This window comes from Molothrus aeneus, chromosome 27, assembly GCF_037042795.1.
Source record: "Molothrus aeneus isolate 106 chromosome 27, BPBGC_Maene_1.0, whole genome shotgun sequence".
Taxonomy (NCBI): Eukaryota; Metazoa; Chordata; class Aves; order Passeriformes; family Icteridae; genus Molothrus; species Molothrus aeneus.
In genome coordinates this window covers 4,455,236-4,470,613 of record NC_089672.1, presented here as the reverse complement: position 1 = coordinate 4,470,613, position 15,378 = coordinate 4,455,236, and the positions used below count along the sequence as shown (strand labels likewise).

At 53.6% G+C, this 15,378-nt stretch overlaps 1 protein-coding gene across 1 annotated transcript in view; it reads right to left on the bottom strand.

Moving 5' to 3' along the window:
* PTPRS (protein tyrosine phosphatase receptor type S) overlaps window positions 1-12,556 on the bottom strand; it is a 165,674-nt gene extending 153,118 nt beyond the window's left edge. Inside the window, exon 1 of the mRNA XM_066566510.1 lies at window positions 12,478-12,556. The gene's annotated coding sequence lies outside the window, so the exon portion shown is untranslated. The remainder of the gene's footprint in view (window positions 1-12,477) is intronic.
* Window positions 12,557-15,378: the final 2,822 nt, after the last annotated feature.

The window sequence follows — 15,378 nt, the reverse complement described above, 5'->3', positions numbered from 1 at the left end:
ATTAGATCAGTGTGAAAAATGCATGTATTTTATGACTGGCTTTTTGCAAATATTAAAATGAGTATTATATGTGTTGTGCTAGAAAGTGATGCTGTATTAATTCTCTTAAGTAGTGGGTTAAATATAGTTTTAGGTTATAAAAATTGCTAAAATAGAAACGATGCTGTGTAAGATACTTTTATTAAAGAAAGGACTTGCAGGGAGATAGCAGCCACAGGACACCTAAATCTTTCAGAGAAAAAGAATTTATTGCTCTCTTATCAGAAGAAACGAACTTCTTCCTCCCTCGAAGGCGCTGTCAGGATTCAGAGGAAGAAGCTGACAATGACCAGCCAGAATCCTGTGTTTGAATGGAATTTATGCATCATGTATGAAGTGTATGAATATGCAACAGGCTGTTGTTTTTAAGGGTTAATCCTCTGTTAACTGTGTCCTTTTTTGGGCTCGTGCTGCCCAGAAAAAGGTACCTGGACGTCTGTAACTCTTTGTATTTATTGTCTCATATTGTCCTAATCCAAATTGTCCAAATTATTATTACTCTAATTGTATTACTATTTTTATTTTTATAACCATTTAATTACTATTAAACTTTGAAAATTTTAAAAACAAGTGCTTGGCGTTTTTCACAGCCATGAAGTGAGCATGATAAAAAAATCAGGGGCCGGGGTTTAGTTGAGGCACATCATTAAGGAGGGGGGAAACCCCTCTTTCTTTAGCTTAAAGGGCTAATGCTGGTTGATAGCTTCTTAATGATTGGGATGATATTAGAGAGGATCGGTTTCGAAGCTGGCGAGCGGGGTGGATTCTGCTACGGTTGCTGTGAGGCTCTGGTTGGCTCCGCAGGTTTCTGAGCGTTGCCCGTAGGAAACACCAGGTCCAGCTCACCCTGGGAGCTCACCCTCACCCCAAGACGGCAGAGACAGAAATTCCTGTCCCCCCCACATCACCAGTGCCGCCCCCAGCCCCCCGAGACACAGAGCAGAGCCACAGGCACGGCACCCACCCGTGACAGGAGGGGACAGCACAGGGCGAGGCAGGAGGACACGGGGATGATCCCCCCGCAGGGACAGGAGGACCCCGCCAGCTGAAAATGCACCTCCAGCATGAAAAGTGCGTGTCTTCTCCTTGCCCCTTCCTCATCACTCCTCAGCCAGCCCAAAATCCAGCTCCAGGAGCCCAAGGCACCCATGGGAGCCCCCACCTGAGCCCCCAGACCCTCGGCGTGCTCGGGGATGAGAAGCTGTGAGAGCCACCGAGGATTTCATTCACCTTTCTATCTTACTCCTCAGAAACACTTCAGTGCCTCCCACCTTCCTTCTTTTCCCTCCTTTCAAAGCAACCTGGCAGTTATTTCAGTTATTTTTAGAGCAGCACATCCCAGCACTGCCGGATGGGTGCCACCCACGCCGGGAGGAGAGCGAAGGGGAGCTCCTGCTCTCCCTCCACACCTCTGGGGCAGCTGCTTCCCACAGGCAGCACTGCAAAAAGCATGGAAGCTGCCATCCCACTGCCTGGGGGCAGATGCTGAAAGCACAGCAGCCCCTGCCCAGCACAGCTCCCACACTGGTCCCAGTTTGGTTCCCCAGTTTGGTTCCCCAGTTTGGTTTCCCAGTTTGGGAGGCAGCAGGGAGAGCTCTCACAGCCCTGGGCTGGGCTCAGGGATAAAGAGCCTGGCCACCAGGTGCTTCTGAGTGACAGTGGCACAGATCCCCCCATGCACACACACGCACACATTCTGCCTCACTTCCCCTGGCACCAGCACCACCTTAAAATAGATCTGCCTTAAAATAACACCCTGCTAACCCCAGGCAGATGTGTAGTTTTTATTTTCCAGCAATCAGGAGGTTGGTTTGTTGGTTTTTGTTTTTTGTTTTTCCAATGAAGAACTACTTAGCTAGAAATAGACACTGGGAGAGGGGGTTGGTGGCACCAGAACTACAAACTGCACCCCAAAGCCAGTGGCTAGGTAACCCCTGGCTGCCCCAACTGCCCCAAACTCTTTTGAGTTGAAATCACTCAGATTTGTGGGCAAGGAGGACATTCCTGGCACAGGAGGTGCTATAGCAACCGCCTGAAGGTGCTTGGAAAAAGCTGAGAGGGGAAATAAATAAAATAAAAAAAAAGCAGAGTGATGGTAAAAGGAGAAGAGGAGCAGGAGATTCCCCAGGGTGCAACCTGGTGCCAAAACATCCAGTGGTATTTCTCTTGGGTGCTTTTACACCAAAAATTCCCAAAGAGCAGAATGGCACAGGAAGGAAGGAACTGGGTGTTCTGCAGAGGGAAGCTCCTGCTCTCCACACCTCTGGGGCAGCTGCTTTCCACAGGGAGCACTGCAAAAAGCACGGAAGCTGCCATCCCACTGCCTGGGAGCAGATGCTGAAAGCACAGCAGGGCCGTGCTCCTTCCCAAAAGCCAGGCAGCCTCACCTGAGCCCCTCACAGGACCCTCAGCACTGCAGCCCACGAGCCAGAAACGCCACTGGCGCTCCCCCCTCGAGGCAGCAGCCAGGCCAGCCCGCTGAAATGGTGCTGAGACACGCAGGTGATGGCTGCAGCTTCATCCTCACCCCTGCTGCAGGAACCAGGACACGTGGTGAGGGTGCTGGGGCTCTGCCCTGCACCCAGCTCTGCTCTGAGCTCCGCTGTCAGTTCAGCCTCAGCCCCTGGGAGTGCCGAGCTGTGCTCTGGGCTCCTGGAAAAACATCAATCTTCCCATCAGCATCGGTGCAACGAGTCCTTCCAGCAAGGGGTTAGCAAGGATCTTGTTTGGCTGCTCTCCCTGGGGGATCTGAGCACAGCCCAAAGCAGAGCCAGGGTGGAGCAGCTGTCAATTCCAGATGGATGGTGCTGGGGGGACTCCAAATCCAGGGATTTTCCTCTTCCAGACGAGTTTTGCAAAAGGCTGCAAGTCTCAGGACCTGGATGCCAGAAAGGAGCAGAGGTGGCAGGAAATCCCAAACCAGCAGAAAATGCAGCTTGTTCTGGGTCAAACGCAGAGGAGGAAGCGGAGGCACAAGCAGAGGCAGAGGAAAGCCCTTTCAAGAGGTCAGGTCTGTACGAGGCTTCTGGGGATATCCACAACACTTCCACAACAGCCTGGAGGTGGTCAGGAGCTGCCTCCCCAGAGCATGATCAGCCACCAGCTCTCCCCGTGGAGGCAGAGCGGTGCCAGTGGCACGTGGGACCAGCAGCTGCCACCTCCCACTGCTGCACTGGCAAAAACAAAACCCATCCCAGGCACAGCAGATGTGACCTCAGCCTTGCTCTGGAGTGGGTGGCCGAGCTGGGACACGCTGACCCACCTGGCTGTGCTGCACAGGGAGGTGACCCCGGGCTCAGAGGAACAGCAGCCTCTGGGGCAGAACCAGTGAGGAGAGCAAGGAGGGGAGCAGCAGCCTGATGGGTGCTCCCTAGGCAGCACTGTGGGGACACAGAGGCTGTGCTGGAGCCCCAAACCAGCCTGTGCCCCCTGGGATCTCACTGAGCTGCTGAGGTTGAACCATTCCTGGCACTGGGTTTGGTCCTGTCAGCTCCTGTGGGCGAGCAGGGAAAAGGTGAAACCATGAGCCTTGCCACACAGCCAGCACCCTGGGAGAGCTGCATCCCCTCCCGATGAAATCCAGCTGGGAGAAGGGCAGGGATTTACCACAGGGTGAAAAAGGCTTCCCAGCATGGGGGGGATTCATTGGGGTGGTGCCCTGAACCCTCAGCCAGAGCCAGGACAGAGGCTGTGTTCAGAAATCCCTCTTAGCTACTATCAGAAATCCCTTTTAGGTATTATCAGGGACACCAGGTTACATCCAACTGCCACCATTTTAGAGCCCTGAACCCAACAGCCACATGTAAATACACCTGGGAAAAAACAGATTTGCTTCTTGCTTTATTTATCAGCCAGGGCTGGGAGAGCAGGGACACATCCCTGAGCCACCTTCCCTGGCTCCAGAAATGTGTTCATTATTGCCAGGCTGTGTCTGGCAGGGTGAGGATGGCTCTCAGATTACAGATGCTTATCAGTGAACTATAATAAAGGTGGGGACAGTGACACCAAGATGAATATTATATTTCAGGGAAATTTAAATGAAATGATCCATCATGCCCAGCAGATCAGCACCACCTCCTGCCAAGCCCTGCACTGAGCAGAGCAGCTCCAGGGCTGAGGAGCCCCACAGTCACCTTGGCTTTTCCAGAGGAAAAGCAGCAGTGACAGGTGAAGAGAAACACTCTGGATTTCCAAGGGCACACAGTAAAGGGTAAAACAGCAGCATGGACCTGGGCTTGGTGGCAAGGGAGCTACAGCACGGCAGTGGGACACCCCCAGAATGTGGGCACGGCTCTGAGCACCCCCAGAATCAGAGAGCCCTGGAAGTGGGCCATGGTTTGGGCAGGATGTGGAGGGGAAGGGTTATGGAGTGGCTTTTCCCTTCGTGAATTATTGCCCCTGGCTCTGTGGATGGAAGCAGGAGGTTGGTGCCCCCAGGGAGGAAGCTATCAGAAACCACTCTCCCTCCCAGCATGGGCTTGCCCACAATTTGCTACCTGTTGCATTTTACAATCAAGCAAAACACTGGAAGAAGGTAAGAGGACAGGAAAGAAAAGCAGAGTGGGTGCAGGGCAGGGACACCAGGAGTGCTCTGAGCTGCTGCAATCCAGCCACGCAGGCATTACACATTCATCTGAATTTTAAATACAGAGCATGATGACTGGCATCCTCACAACTGCCACCACAGCCTCACACTACAGCTTTTATGGTAATTCACAGGGAGTTACCCACAAGGCACCGCAGAGATTTTCTTGGCAGCCATCCTAAACTAATTTTTATAGGTTAGTGTACGGTTATACATAAATGTTTAAGAAAAATGAAATGGCGACTTGGAGGGAAGGACATGGCTGGGAGGTGGTACCTGATGGTCCAGGGCAAAATGCCACAGGCCTGAGTGCCACAGGCATTTTTATGGAAAATCCTTTCCTTAGGATTTTTTTCCTCCTGAGAAGCTGAGAGGCCTCAGGAACAAAATGCAAACAATGGTTATCTGCTGCTGTGGAATGCAACAGGTGCATCTGGGATTGGCCTCATGTGGTTGTTTCTAATTCATGGCCAATCACAGCCCAGCTGGCTCGGATTCTCTGTCCCACACACAAGCCTTTGTTATCTTTCCTTTTCTATTCTTAGCCAGCCTTCTGATGAAATCCTTTCTTCTATTCTTTTAGTATAGTTTTAATGTAATATATATAATAAAATAATAAACCAAGCCTTGTGAAACATGGAGTCAGATCCTCGTCTCTTCCCTCATCCTCAGACCCCCGTGAACACGGTCACACCTGAGGTTCACTGCTGGCCACCATGGCAGGGCCAGGGGACAGAACCACAGGGCCCAGCCCTCTGCAGCCACCCCTGCCCCAGTGCTCCTGGGTGTCCTGAGCACCCCCTGAGCCCTTTGCAGGGTGCTCGGGTCAAGCAGGTCCCACCTGGGCAGGTGACAGCACCCGCCTGCTCCCAGGGACCTGTCTGTGGTGCTCAGCCCCTGTCCTGGGGGCACCAGCCTGGAGGGGATGGGAACGACCCCAAGGAACAACAGGTTGGTGTTCCTAATGGTGTTTTTAATGGTAGAAACCCCAGCAGCCTGAGAAACACCCTTCACACACGTGTGGGATGGCTGGGGTTAGAAGAGGCCTTAAAGAGCATCTCCTTCCCCCTCAGCAGGACACACTGCCCGTCCCCTTTGCTTCCCACATGTCCTGGCTGTGCTGGGCAAGGGGAAAGTGCTGCTCATTTTCCAGCCCCCCTGTGCAGCCCGAGCAGGGAAGGAGCTGGAGCTGCCGCCAGGGAAACAAAGGAGAGAGGCAGCAGGAGGGAAACCTCGAGCACTGCAAGCCCAGAGCAGCACCCATCTGTGATTCACAGGCACCAGAACAAACACTGGATGATGTCAGAGCTGATGATTAGCTCAAAAAAGAGCCAAAAACCCTGAACTGCTGCAGGTTGTGCTGCACACACACACACACGCCTGTGGCAGCAGAGGGTCTGTCCATCCCTGCTGGATCACAACAGCAAAATGGAGGGAAGCACGATCAGAAAAAAAGCTTTCAGACTTAAATCAGCCGTGGAATTACTCACAAGGCTGATTTGGACACAGGGACACCAGGAAGAAAAGAATTAAATAACAAATCAGAGGGAAAGATGAGGAGATTCAGCTCCAGCACCACAAAGAGACAAAGCACTGAATTCCCGAGCTGGCAGCTGTTTTCCCTGGATGGGATCAGTGCAGTTTGAGAAGCCACACTCACACCACGTCCTCCCTCTCGTGCTCACCTGTGCCACCCCAGCTGGCTGCTCCCGTGCAAGGAGGAGGAGAGCACTTTGTCCCCAGCTTTGTGCCTTCTGCACCCCGTGTGATCCCACAGCACCTCGGGTGCCAGTGCCCACAGGGAGAAGGGAAAGCAGGGGGAAAATCCCCACCACCAACATCCCTGCAGGCCATGCCCAAGAACCCCAAGGGAAAGCAGGGGGAAAATCCCCACCACCAACATCCCTGCAGGCCATGCCCAAGAGCCCCAAGGGAAAGCAGGGGGAAAATCCCCACCACCACCATCCCTGCAGGCCATGCCCAAGAACCCCAAGGGAAAGCAGGGGGAAAATCCCCACCACCAACATCCCTGCAGGCCATGCCCAAGAGCCCCAAGACTGATGCAGAGATGGCAGCAGGAGAGGCAGGGCCTGGGCATGGAGCTGCCCAGGTATGGATCCACCTGTGAACCCTTCACTCCTCAAACCCCAACAGCTTCCAAATCCTCCTGGACGGAGAGATCCTTCTTGCAGAGCCCTGCAGGACCTGCCACAGCAATGCAGCCTTGTCCCTGGGCTGGGTGGGGACAGCCCAGCTGCTCAGAGGCCCCTGCAGCCCCCCTGGTGTGGTGTGAACCAGCACTGACAGAGCACCCACCTATGAAATGGGGCTGAAAAGCAGGGATTCAGCTGCTGCCGTGCACAAACAACCCCGACACGGCAGCAGGAGTGGAGAACTCCAGAAGCTGGGCACAAACAGCCACAGGCTTCCCAACCTGAGCCATCCCACAGCCCCGATTTAATCTGATTTATGCAAATGTTAAACCAATTTAGGTGTACACATTGTACGAGTTGCCTGGCCCAGTTTAATTTGATAGGTTTTTAAACCTGTTTGGACAAACTAGTATCTGCTGTCTAATCTAGAGCAGCTCTTGCTTTGTGCAAATGTTGCCAGGGAACTGCAGCATGGAGGTTCTGATGGATCCTGGCTGTGCAGCACCACTCACAGTGTGCTAGCACTGAGTGACAGCAGGAATGCTAAAATCCCATCTCCCCCAGGGCTGGCCCACACAGCAGGGCTCCCAAATCCCTCCTGCTGCACCAGGAGCTGTGCAAAGGCCATTCCCAAAGCTGCAGGAGCCCAGGTGAGGCAGGATGGCAGGACCAGGATATGGAGCAGGGGACAGAAGCCCCTGAGGGGGGCCAGGAAAAGGGAGAGACCCCAGCTTTGGGTTGGGTGCTGCTGTGTCCCCCTTTCCATCAGCTGGGCTGTGTCACCCTCGTGATTCCTCTGGCTCCAGAGGCAGCAGAGCATCCCTGAAGAGCTCGTGCTGCACCTCCAGGTGAGTGCACAGGTGAGTGCACAGCCTGTGCCACGCTCCCCACCCTCTCACCTGGGCATCCCAGGGATGCTCATCCCCTCCTTCCCCTGCAGGGCAGCACCTCTGCCCCCTCTCTGGGCTGTTCCCACATGTGTGGGGGTTTTGGGAGCCAGGAGGCTTCACGGGTTATAAAAAATAATAAATAGAGTTCAAAGAAACGACACCTCCCAACCAGCTCCTTGTCAAGAAGGCAAGGTGGCTCTGAAAATTCCTGTTTTTTTTTGGAGGATGCTGGGGGCTGCAGGGCAGGCAGCTCAGCACGGGTGTGTCAGATGAGCAAATAATCCAACAGCACAGGCAGCCCTTGCAGCAGGAACACCAAGCTGGATAAATTACCAAGGCAAGACAATGATACCCAAGCTAGAAAAGAAAATAAAAAGTCCGAAAGAATTATGTTGGATCAGGCTCAGAACTCTAGAGGGTTTATGAGTTGAAAGATGGGGGGAAATAAAAGACAATTTCCAGTTTTCTAGGCTGATGTCAAGGAGAAAGAAAAAATTGGTCAAGTTATAAAGAAAATAATCAGACAGAGAGGACAAGAGTAAAAAGAAAGGTCTAACAAACAGAGTCTGCAGATTGTTCCAGCTTATTGTGTAATAAACTTTGCAGAAAGGAAGCTGGACCGAGCGTTACTACTTCAGGGGTTTAAAATCGACCACAGTTTTTAAAAAGCAATACTGACATAGCCAGAAGCTGCCCAGCTCAGCTGGCTCCGTCCATTTGCAAATATTAAAAAAATAATAAAATACATGTCCTGGGGGTTCTGCCCAGAGACAGCAAAGCCCCCAGGTCCTGACCCCATTCCCTCCATCCTCTGCAGGTACCAAAGAGCTTCATGGATGGACTGAGCTGGGCCAGGGGAAGGGATTGTTTGGAGTACAAGTCAGGCACATTTTTCATGCTGTTGAAGCAATGATATTTAACAGAAGTCATTTACAGATTTTCCTTTTTTTTTTTTTTTTTTTTTGGAGGAGAGAGTTATGAATAATATGCATGTTCTTATCAACTCATATAAGAAGAATTTAAAGCTCAAAGTTCAGCAAGTGTGGATTAAAGTACTTAGCAGTATCTTTTTAATGCAACTGAGTAACCTCTCTCCTTACCACAGGCTGGCACTGCCCACACTGACTCGGGTTAGATCCTGCCTTCCCTTTATCTCAGGTTCCTACACTGGCAATTTTATCTCTGCAACGCAAAGGAAAAACTGTTTGAGCAAAAGAAAAACCGATTGAGCAAAAGAAAAACTGTTTGAGCAAAAGAAAAACCGATTGAGCAGGGCACAGAGCGAGTTCAAAGGCAGCCCGTGCCGCACTCCATCCGTCACACAGCTCCCCTCCCACGCTCCACGTGGGGAGAGCATCCGCGGCTCACAGGACTTTACTACCTGGAGTAACTCTGCTCTGGGAGAGCGGCTGGACGGGCTGCCAGCCTGGGCACCCACGCCAGGGAGCTTGGAGCAGCCCCGGGTTGGGGTGTCCCGGCTCAGAGTCAGCTCTGGGGTGCTTTAGGATGGTCTGAGCCCTTTCCCAGTTCAGAGTCAGCTCTGGGGTGCTTTAGGATGGTCTGAGCCCTTTCCCAGTTCAGAGTCAGCTCTGGGGTGCTTTAGGATGGTCTGAGCCCTTTCCTGGCTCAAAATCAGCTCTGGGTGCCTTAGGATGCCCAAGCCCTTTCCCAGCTCAGAGTCAGCCAGGATAAATTACCAGGGGTAGATTTTTTGAGCCTTTCCCGGCTCAAAATCAGCTCTGGGGTGCTTTAGGATGGTCTGAGCCCTTTCCTGGCTCAAAATCAGCTCTGGGGTGCTTTAGGATGGTGCTTTGAGCCCTTTCCTGGCTCAGAGTCAGCTCTGGGGTGCTTTAGGATGGCTCAAGCCCTTTCCTGGCTCAAAATCAGCTCTGGGGTGCTTTAGGATGGTGCTTTGAGCCCTTTCCTGGCTCAGAGTCAGCTCTGGGGTGCTTTAGGATGGTTTGAGCCCCTTCCCAGTTCATAATCAGCTCTGGGTGCCTTAGGATGTCCGAGCCCTTTGGAGCTGTTCCAGGGCTCTGAGGAGCCACAAACACCACCCCTCTCCAGCCTCAGTTTCCCTGGAGCGTGGCCACGTCATCTCCTTGGACATCCCACCTGGCTGGAGCTCAGCTGCCTCTCCAGCCTCAGTCCCACCTCTATTCCCAAGGCAGCAGCAGGATTAGGGGGCTAACAGGAATTCAGGCTCCTGGAGAGAGAGAGCAAAGAGAGGTTTTTCCTCTGCTGCTTCGGGAAGATGTCACACTCCTCAGCACCTAGGAAAAGGCAGAGCAAAGCTGCTGCCCTCGGGACCAGACAAAAGGGATGCCCCAGGAAGAGGCTTTGTTTAGCAAACCTGCATTTATCAACCCAGTAAGCACCAGGGGGGCAGAGACACCTCTTGGGGGGCACAAAGAGCCCAACCCTGTCCTGCCAGCGAGGCCAATGCCAAAGAGAGTCACCAAAGGACCCGAGGAGCTGCTGCCCATCCCCTCCACCACCCCACACCCGAGTGTACAAACAGCTCTGCTGGAGGGGACCCCCTCTCCCCCCACAGCCCTTGGTGGCACAGCTTCAGCTGGAAGCTCCTCGCACATTACTCAAAGTATTTATGACTTTTTCCCATCTGAAATATGGGCCCTTACCACGCACAGGAAGGAGGAGGAGAGTGCCAGCAAACCTGTTAATTTATAAGTCAATCTGGCAGGGAACAATTAACAGCATTCCCACTGCTGGGGGTGCAGAAGGGGGGGTATCTTCCCCCTGGGGAAGGCAGGAGGGTCCTCTCCATCAGCACACGCCCTGCCCTGCTGAACCCAGCAGCCTTTGTGCCCAGCAGCCTGGTCCAGCTCCATTTCCCTCTCTCACAGGGACAAACAGCCCATCACAGGGACAAACAGCCCAATCCTCCACAGCCAGACCCCCTCCAGGTGACACAAGCAGCTCCCCTGGCCAGGCGCAGCTACACGACCCCCAGAACACCATTTATGGGGAAAAAAAAATCATAGAAATCCCGAGTACTTTGTCGTGGCCAAGCCAAGCTGTGAGAGCAGCAGGAGTGGCATGGGAGCATCCCCTGCACAGCCCAGAGGGGACGGGCGGCACTCCCCTCACCCCGCAGGAAGGGCTGAAACCCCCCAGAAAAAACAAATCTGCTTTTTTTCCTTCCACCTTTGTGGGAACAAAGCCTCCCGGGACTCGGAGAGGGTGAACACCCCAAGAGCAGAGATGTTCCCTGCCCCAGGGAGTCCAGATCCACCCTGCAGATGCCAGCAGCCCTGCCAGGGCTGTCACCTCCACACCCGCGCTGCTCCCCTCGTCCCACATTGCACCCAGTCTGCCTGCCCAGCAGGACTGGAACGGGATCCTCCTGGGGAAGCACAAACATCGTTCATCATTGCTCTTATTGAAGGGCTGGGGGGGGTTTCACCCTCATTGGGACAAATTTTGGCCCCGGGGCCAGCTCTTGCCGGCTGCGGGATGAAGCCAGGGCTCGAGATTTCAGCTGAGATCCCCGAGGGGAGATGGAAAACACCACCTGCTGTCACCCCAGGGGTGTCCCTCTGTGACTCCACGGCTGTCCCCAGCGCCAGAGCCGATTCCCCTTTCAGAAGGCGGAGGTTTGGTGTAGGGGAAGAAACCCCCCCCCCCCAACACGGGGATTTGGCTGCTTTTGGGGTGATCCGCGTCCCTTCCTTGCTACTGCCGATGACAGCAGGACAAACCCCACCTGCTGCGGGGCTCGGGGTGGCGGCAGGACAAGGCAGCGCGGTGTCTGGGGTGGGAGCAGGCAGCACCCCGGGGGACACAGCCGTGTCACCAGGATACGGCACCGCACAGAGCAACGCTCCGATGGCTCCTCCGACACCGCATCCCGGCGATGCCGCTCCGGGAGCGGCACCGGCTCCAGCACCGGAGCATCCCAAAACGCGCCCGGAGCCGGGAGCGGCACCGGCTCCAGCACCGGAGCATCCCAAAACGCGCCCGGAGCCGGGAGCGGCACCGGCTCCAGCACCGGAGCATCCCAACGCGCCCGGAGCCGGGAGCGGCACCGGCTCCAGCACCGGAGCATCCCAACGCGCCCGGAGCCGGGAGCCGGGGAAGCCCCGGACGGTTCTGCCGAGCCTCACCCGGCACGGGCGGTCCCACGGTGCTCTCCGAGGGAGCGCAGCCCTGAGCACGGCGGTGATGCCGGAGCCCGCACGGCCCCGCGCGGGGCCGCACCCCGAACCCCGCACCCCCCGAACCCGCGGGGACCGCGCTCGGGAGGCGCTGGAGGGACGGGGCGGGGGCGCGGCGGCAGCGAGAAAAGAGCACGGCGGGGAGCGGGGGGTCCTAAAGCGGGGGGAGGCAGCGGCGGCGGGGCGGGGGATGGAGCCGGGCGCGGACACATCGCGGTGCGGCGGGGGACGGAGCGGGGCGTGGGGCGGGCGCTGCCCCAGGACCCCCCGGTCGGGCAGAGCCGCCCGAGCTCCAGCGCACCCCGGTGCCCCCGGCCGTGCCCGCGGTCCGGCGCGCCCCCTCCCCGCACCCCCGCTATAGCGCGGCCCCTTCCCCCCCTACCCCTCCCATGCATCCCCCCCATAACACGCCCCCCATTCTCCGGTGCCACCCACCCGCGACCCCCCATCGCCACCGGCCGCGCCCCCGCACCGAGCCCCCCACCCGCCTGCCCACCCCTCCCGAGCGCTCCCCGCTACACCGGCACCCCTCACCCGCCTCTGCGCTCCCCCATATACCGCGACCCCTCCCCAGCCCCGCGGCTGCCGGGAGCGCTCCCGCAGCCTGCCCCGCTATACCGCGCCGCCGGTACCTGCCGGCGCGGCCGCCCGCTGCCATGCTGCCGGCGGAGGGGCTGCGCGGGGCCCTGCTCCGCCTCGCCGCCGCCCGTTCCGCCGCCGCCCGTTCCGCTCCGCCCGGGGCTGGCGAGCCGGGGCCGCGCCGGGCGCGGGGACACTGCGGCGAGCCGCGCTCCCGCCCGCCGCCCGCTCGCACCGGTGATGTCATTCCCCGGGCCGCCGCGTGACGTCACCGCGGGGCGGGACACCCCGGACACGCCCCGCAGGCCCGGGAGGGGCCCGCGGGGGCCGTGACGTCACCGCGGGAGGTTAGGGCGTGGCCGCGCCTTAAAGGCGCCGCGCACGTGGGAGCGGAGGCGCGAGGAGCGCGCGGGTTTTGGGGGGTCCTGCCCCGACCGCGTTTAGTGCAGGCGCTGTGCGCCCCGCCTGTAACACACCCCGACGCTGAGAAAATGCTTCATGTGCGCCCCACCTCCCATATTTAACATTTAATAGATTTATATTTATTTATCATAATATATATAATATATTATAATATATAATATATTATATATTATATATTATATATCCTATATCATATATATGATATATAATATATTATATATATTATATTATATATTATATTATTATTTATAATAATATAAAATTATTATATATCATAAATTATATCTTATATATTAGAATATGTTGTAATATATTATAATATATTATACATAATATTTATTTATTTATAACAATATATAATATAATTAATATATTGTATATTATATATTATATATCACAGATAATATTTATTTATGTATAATGATATAAAATATATTTTATAATATATCATATATAGTATATTATAATATATAATATATATTATTTATTCATTTATAGCAATATAGAATATATAACATGTACTAAATAATATATAATATATAATAGGCAATATATAATATATACTTGTAAATATGTTAAATATATTTAATATTAAATATGCTTAATATGTAATTCTTCATATTTCCCGTGTTTAACATATTCGCAGCAATAATTGGAGGAATGATTTTGCCCTCGTTTTCCCATAGGAGCCCAGAGGGACCCATAGGACCCCTAAGGATCCATAAGAGCCCAGATGGGCCCATAGGACCCCCGGGGATCCATAGGAGCCCCAGGGACCCCCAGGAGCAGCTCCAAGGTGCCCCACGCTGCTGTGGGGTCCAGCCCCACCCTCTCACCTCCTACGAGGGTCCAGCCCCTGCCCCAGACCCTTTTCCCATCTTTTCCTGCAGAGCAGGGACCAATTCCCGATTCTCTCATTGTCCCCCAGCCCCTTTGCACAGGCCCTGCATCACCAGGGCCCCACGTCCTATCTGCTGCATCTGTGTTCTTAATGGATGTATCATATTTTACAGTAATTTCCTCATTTGTCATGCAATCAAATCCTTTGATCAGACACGGGAGAAATGTAAATATCAATTATTAACCAGCCCATTCTGGTCTTGCTTGACTGGATATTTATTTTTTTATTATTTTTTTTTTGGAGGAAGGAATTGATTCATTTGCAATTCAAGGCTCAAACTCATTCTTAATTTGGATGCTTGCATTTCTGGATGGGCTGTATTTTTGAAGGTGGAGATATTTGATCACTAGAGCGAACAATGTCTCCATGTATATTTTACAGTGGAGAGATAGTTGTGCAGAAAAATGTAAAATAAGTGGGGGGTTTTAAATCCTGTGCGTAGAGAGCTGCTACACCATGGTTCAAAATCTCAGTAGCCAAATTTGCTGCTCTACAGTCATTTATAGTCCTTCAGAGCGTTGGCATGAAATGGAGAGGTGGCCAGGAAATTTCTGACAGAATATTTTTCCATCTGCAAATAGTTCTATTTTTTTTATTATTTTCTCGTGAGAGTGAGGCAATTTGTATAAACACGCTGCCTTAGGCAAAAAAGGCTTTGGAAACAAAAATAATAACAAAAAAAAAGTGAAATAAAATTAGAAGAAAGATGAAACTCGGTTGCTTTCTTTTTGGTTTCCCATTTGGAGATGGTTTTCCACCCAAAGCTTTGGAAGTTTCTGGTGTCTGTATAGCCTGAGAAGTCAAGCTGGGGCTGTGACATGCATTTGTCCTGGCATTTCAGCATCCACGCTCTCCTGACATTTCACTGGTGCCAGTTTTACAGGAGGTAATCCCCATCCTTCCCCCCAAAAATCCCAATTTTGGCTTAAAACTCAGGGAACTGGGAGCGCTCTCCTCTCAGCCAGGCTGTTTATTTGCTTTCTGGAGTCTTATTGAAGCTCTGAGAGCTGCATTTTGCAAGCTGTCTTCCTCCTGAAAGCGAGCAAGCTGCGCCTCTTCCTTAATCATCTGCTTTTGTTTGCTGGAAGGAAAATACCAAATATCTCATGACTTGCCATGGAGCCGTGAATGACTGCAGGGATGCGCAATTCCTGCCCGGCCTCATGACTCACGGGTGAGCTCTCAGGTGCACGTGGAGCCTGGGGAGATGTGCCCCAAATCCTGCCTGCTTTGGGCTTTTTTGTCAGTCTGCTGAAGGGGATGAGAGCAGATCTCAGCAGCCCAGCAGAGAAGCTCCTGCAGCGTGGAATGGTCATGGAACCATGGAGTGGTTTGGGCTGGGGGAGCCTTGAGCGTCCTCTTGTGCCAGCCCTTGTCCCTTCCACTGTCCCAGGCTGCTCCCAGCCCATCCACGCCTCACCCCAGATGCGATCCAGGCCCTGCAGACACATTTTGTGAGGCTTGCCCAGTGTAAGAATGCATTTTACCATCCTGGAAATCCAAGGCACACTTCCTATCACCTAAAGGAATAAATGGTTTGGGCTTGACCTGGACACCGGGGGTTTGTGCTGGTGCCAAATTTACTCCCAACTCCTTTTCCAACCCTTTTTTGTTTCTGCTGGGATTGAAT